Here is a 5815-nt window from a genome sequence, read left to right as displayed (position 1 = left end):
CTGTTTCTAACCTATGAAATGAGAATAACAGCTGTTTCTAAATCATACAGTTATAGTGAGTTTTAAACAAGCTAATCTATAGTTTTTAGAAAAGCATTTTCAAACAGTTTGGAGTCAATAAACACATCATCATTGCAAATGTCATTATTAGTATGAAGATAGTGGTGTATTTTTTTAAATAGTTCTTTGTAAAATAGGAAGAATAAGAAAATTTCTCTCTTAATCGTGCTGAGAGAATTAAATTTAAAAATACCTGATATGACAGGTCCTCAATAAATGTGAACTATTATGATGATAGTTATTCAATAATTCTCTTTATAGTTAACATTTCACAGTAAAACCAATAATGTTATATAAATTCAAAATATATGTGTAAGCAGACAAATATTTGTATGCGTATATGTGTATGTATATCTTCACTAAGTTTCAAAATTACACAGAGATAAACAGGTTGGATTGTTCTGTTTACAACATTATGTACATTTCTTAGTTGACTCAAGTGAATCCTGTGGACTTCTGTGGAAGTTGTCCTAGCATGGTTTTGCTAATACAAACACACAAAAATTCCTCCTGGGTATACAGACTAGCATAAGATTTGCTTAATGGAGTCTTCATTTTTTTCTCCTATTTCTTTCTGTTGTTTTCCTACCTTCCTAACACTGGATTGCATGTATTTAGAAATAAGGGTTCAAGAAGAGGGTTACAGGAAACACTGAGCCCAGAGCCTGATATTTATAAGCATACTTGAATTAATGAAGGATTATGAATGTAGTTTGCTACCCTCTTCTGGCACAGTGAACATCTGTTATTCTAACATGTTTTAAAAAGGCAATGGATAAAAATCCCATATCGGTACACTGACTGGTAAAAATCAAAATAGATTAAACTAGTGATTTTAGTGCATAGCTTCCTTTTAAATTTTTAATTTGCATTAAGAATACATGCAATGATACATGGTAGTTATATGTGTTACATTTTTATACTTACCTATCCACAGAGGTTACCCAATAGTGTAGAGTTATAAGAAGATCCTAATTATTGAAAACAAAATAATGAGACTTTCCAGGAAAAATTTCAAAGAAGTTCTGCTCTTGAGGCTCTCCTTTCCTCCTCAGGGAACCAGAGAAGTCTAACTCATTTAGCAATTTTCAGGATAGAAATATATAAAAGGAAAATAGAATTCCAGGGTCCAGGAACACAGTGTTTTCCTACTGTTCAAGGATGCCTTGCCTCAATTGTTCCCTTGTAAGGGATGAAAGGCCATGCTACTTCCTGTCTGGAAGTTGTTAGAGCCCTTCAACCACACACTGCTGTTTTAGCTGCTAGGCTGCAGACAAGAGGGAAAAGTATCCCCAAGGTAACAGTGAGGGGAAGTCCCTTGTAATACCCATGTAATTAGTTTGTTGAGCAAACAGTCCAAGAAGAAAATGAATTTATAAATTTTTAAAATGTGTTTTTACCACATTGAGAGGAACTTAGTGTTTTATCAGAAAGCTTGTAGTTCAATCAATTAGTACTAAATTTATTTATTTTCAGTGCATGGAAAATTAGTCATATACTCATGGACATATTAGTATATTATGTGATTCAGTTAAGAAAAATATCTTCATATTTAGACTATTTAAATAGCTTTTGTGTAAAAAAAATATTACATGGGGTAATTTAGGATACTAGAAAACATATGTACTTCTGTTTACATTATATAATTTTTAATTTATCAGATGAATTAAAGGTCTAAACCTAAAATGCTAACTAAAATATCTTTCTTTTTTTTTTTTTTTTTTACTTTTTTTTTTCAGATCTGTAAGTTTATTTGCTCAATGTACGACAGCTACATAATGACTCACATTCATGATATTCCATCACTGAGGTAAACTGCTAAGAATGGTCCGTGTGCGAAATAATTCCTTAGAGAAACACGGAGTTGGAAAAATAATCACTGATTAGACCTTAAAAATAGTTCACTGCATAACATGACAAAAAGCACAAAGGCTCATTCGGAGAACATAGTCAGTGCTCTCCTACACTGTAATAGTTATAATTTCACCATGACAAACACCAGACATTAAGATTAAGCTAACACTGGTGTTTCTTTTGCCCCCCCCCTTAAAAACAAAATATATAACTGCATGTCACTATAGCAACATCCAAAACAGATCAATTTGTTACGATCACTATTTGGTAGAGCAAACTTGTACCCCCAAAAGGAAAAATTAAATTAAAAAAACTTTAAAAAATTTGAAGACTTAATTTTCTTTTTGTCATAGGAATACATAACACCTACAGTATAAGTTAATAAATTTCAAGCTACTGTATAGAAATACAACACGAGCATGCACAATATTGTATCAATAGAGTAATGGAGGAGTAATCATTTCACTGGAGAGACAGTATCATAGGCAAGTGCATTTCTTTAAAAATAAAGAAAAGAAAAGAAACCATTCAAGCTGCGTAACACCAAGTCTCCCGTCCCTCTTCAGTTCCAGCCCTCTGTCTGTCTGCAGGGATTTTATCTTGCATTATTCTAAAACGCAGCCGGAGCCAAAGCTGAAATTTAAAGGAAAAATAGGTTTTGTAATTCCAGTCAATCATTTCCAAATGCAATAAGGACGGACACGACACTGCTCACTGGACATGAAGATAAAATTAGGGAAAGACCCACCCGCCCCTTCCCCCAAAGGTCTTCCATCCACAGCGATGACTCCAGGCTCCTGTAATGGCACAAAAGTGACAAAGCTCTGTTGAGTTAGAACTCCTGGAAGAATTCAGTGAGTCAGGACTTCCACCAGGGTGAGGAGGGGCCCTCGAAGGAAAATCATGCTGGGAAACTGCAATACTACAGAGCACACTGACTCTACGGTCATCACCACTCTTCTATTGTCACTGTCACTGTGTCCTGTTAAACATACTCATTTCCTAATTGTAAGCTTGATTTTGGTCTAGCAAAAGCATGTCAGGTTTTCCTCAGTCATTACTCATATCTCTCCTTGCCTAAATAAAACAAAGTAACAAAGTAACTCTGGTGTCATTACCCATCTTAGGAGTCCACATGGTTACTGGTTTTTTTTAAAAAAAAAAAAAAAAGCTAAGAAAAACTGGACAGGCGACATGCAATGGGTCATGTTTACAGAGACCAAGCTGCAGTGGGAAGGAGGGCCCCAGGGCTAACTGAGAACAGCTGTGTGGAAACAGCTCTGTGGTTTCCTTCAATTGCAAAATGTGTGCTAACTCAGAGAGGTCAACCTCCAACTTCCATGCTTTTCTTGAAAAGAAAAAGGGGAAAAGTTTTGGTCAAACAGGATTCAGCGCTTACTCCCCATGGTGACTTCACTCACCGCCCGCAGCAGGCCAGCCCTCGAGAAGGAGAGCTGGAGGAAGGCTGGGCAGGCGCAGCGCCTCCTGCCGGGTCTCTACAGGTTCAGCTTCTAGCACCTGACTCTCCACACTGCACCACACACCTTCTTGAAGGCCACCAGCCTCTATGATCCAACCTCCAAGCCACTCGTATGCCGTGGGTACAGCAGGGAAAGTTCACGTGCAGAGGGGAGCAAATGGCAGTGCGATCCCTGAGGAAGGAGCTGAGGCAGCTGGGAGCAGGGGTCATGGAGAATCTAACACCATACATGACAGACAGACCTGAAGTGCCTCCATTTTGGTGGTGCTTAACGTTTCTTTTAAAGTGATTAATAACTTCTGTTGTGGATTTGTTAAGAAGAAAGGAGGATGAAATCCCACAGCCACCTGCCAAGCACTTATTAACCGAACCTAAAGTAGCTTTGACTCTCCTCAGGGCAGGTTTGTTAGCCAAGGAGGCAGAGAACAGCAAAACCAACCTAGATACAGCTAAAGAAGAATGTAAAGCCAAAAAAAAAAAAAAAAAAACCAGCAAAGAAAAATTCACAATTGATGGCTTGATGTCACATATGGCTGTAATGTAGAAATACTGTAAACTGCAATTTAGTGTTAATACTGTCGACTAATCAGACTTGAGGAAAACGGGCAGGCCTAAACTGTAGGATGAGCAAACCTCATGCTCCAAGTCTGTTTGCTTGGGATTTAAACTATGCCATGTCTGGTAGAGGACACCCCAAAAGAAATGCACAGCTAAAACAGAGAAGCAGGAAAGTACCCAAAACTTAAGACAAGAGCGTATGTACATAAAATCCTTACTGGAACCACAGAACTTACTGAATGAGGGCCATTCCATTTACATTTTCTTTTCATCTCAAAACCTATCACCTAGCAATAAGTTAAATTAAAGACAGACAGCTCCACTTGCATGAACCTACACCACAGTCCATATGCCGTGAGACTGCTACTCCAATACCAGCACAGCTAGCCTGACTTTCCACTAGTGGTATTTTGGCAAAAACGTCAAAGAGGCGATCAAAGACAGGACAGGTCGTGGGTTTCTCCCTGGGAAGGTCAGCCCTCCCTTTCCCTCCCCCACCCGACCCCCAACTCATGGGAAAAAAATAAAGACTGCAGTAGTAGCATCAGCGTGCGCTGCCAGTCCACCTGGGGCCTTAATTGTTGCCTTCTCCGCCCTCGTCGTCTTGCTGATCGCTTGTCCAGAGCGTTAGGTTGTCACGGAGGAGCTGCATGATGAGAGTGGAGTCCTTGTAGGAGTCCTCGTTCAGAGTGTCGAGCTCGGCAATGGCATCGTCAAAGGCGGTCTTGGCCAAGTGGCAGGCTTGCTCTGGGGCGTTCTGGATCTCGTAGTAGAACACGGAGTAGTTAAGCGCCAGGCCCAACCGGATGGGGTGGGTGGGCTGCATGTGCTCCTTGCTGATCTCATGGGCTTCGCTGTAGGCCTTCTCAGAGGACTCCACCACAGTGGCCCGCTTCTCTCCAGTGGCTACTTCAGCCAGGTAGCGGTAATAGTCCCCTTTCATCTTCAGGTAGAACACTTTGCTCTCGTACTGGGTCTCGCTGCAATTCTTGATCAGGTAGTTGTCCAGCAGGCTCAGCACATCTTGACATACCGCCTCCAGCTCCTTCTCGATTTTCTCCCGGTAAGCACGAACCATCTCTATCTTCTTCTCGTTGCCATCTGCAGATGTCTTCTGCTCAATGCTACTGATGACCCTCCAGGAGGAACGGCGAGCTCCAACGACATTCTTGTAAGACACAGAGAGCAGGTTCCGTTCTTCATTGGACAGTGGCTCATTCAGCTCTGTCACGTTCTTCATGGCAGCGGCCATGTCGTCGTAGCGCTCCGCCTGCTCGGCCAGCCGGGCTTTCTGCACCAATTGCTCGCGGTTCACCATCTTCACGGGCTGGGTCGAGCCGGAGGAAGGAGACCGGGACGGCCTGAAGGGCTTGAAGGGCGGCTGTGGCGCGGCTGGAACTCGTGTGCCGGAGGGACCGACCCACGAAGCGAGCGGCTGAGACAGCGGCGGCGCGGAGGAGGCGGCACGAGCTGCGACCGCGGGACCAGGCGCGAGGCGGCTGCGGCTGCTGTGCGTGCCGCGGGCGGACAACCCCCTCTTTTTTTTACTTTTGACATAAAAATTATTTTGAGACTTCTAAAGTAGATGCTTGTAGCATTATTTACAATAGTAAAGACATAGAAAAAAACCTAAGGGTCCATTGATAGATGGATAAAGACACTACAATACACATGTACAATGGAATATTGTTCAGGCATAATAAGGAAATACTGTCATTTGTGACAACATAGATGAACCTCAAGGGCATTATGCTACATAAGATAGCTGGACAGAGAAATACAACTGCTATATATATCTCATATGTGGAATCTTAAAAAATTGAGATCATAGAAACAGAAATAGAATGGGTTTCTGGAGTTGCA

At 41.4% G+C, this 5815-nt stretch overlaps 1 pseudogene; it reads right to left on the bottom strand.

Moving 5' to 3' along the window:
• Positions 1 to 3862: 3862 nt before the first annotated feature.
• Positions 3863 to 5463, bottom strand: LOC143390049 (14-3-3 protein gamma pseudogene; annotated as a pseudogene).
• Between the last annotated feature and the right edge of the window lie 352 nt (positions 5464 to 5815).

The sequence above is a fragment of the Callospermophilus lateralis genome, unplaced genomic scaffold (genome assembly GCF_048772815.1).
Source record: "Callospermophilus lateralis isolate mCalLat2 unplaced genomic scaffold, mCalLat2.hap1 Scaffold_66, whole genome shotgun sequence".
Taxonomy (NCBI): Eukaryota; Metazoa; Chordata; class Mammalia; order Rodentia; family Sciuridae; genus Callospermophilus; species Callospermophilus lateralis.
The sequence above is the reverse complement of the archived record's forward strand: the minus strand, read 5'-3'. Positions and strand labels throughout refer to the sequence as shown.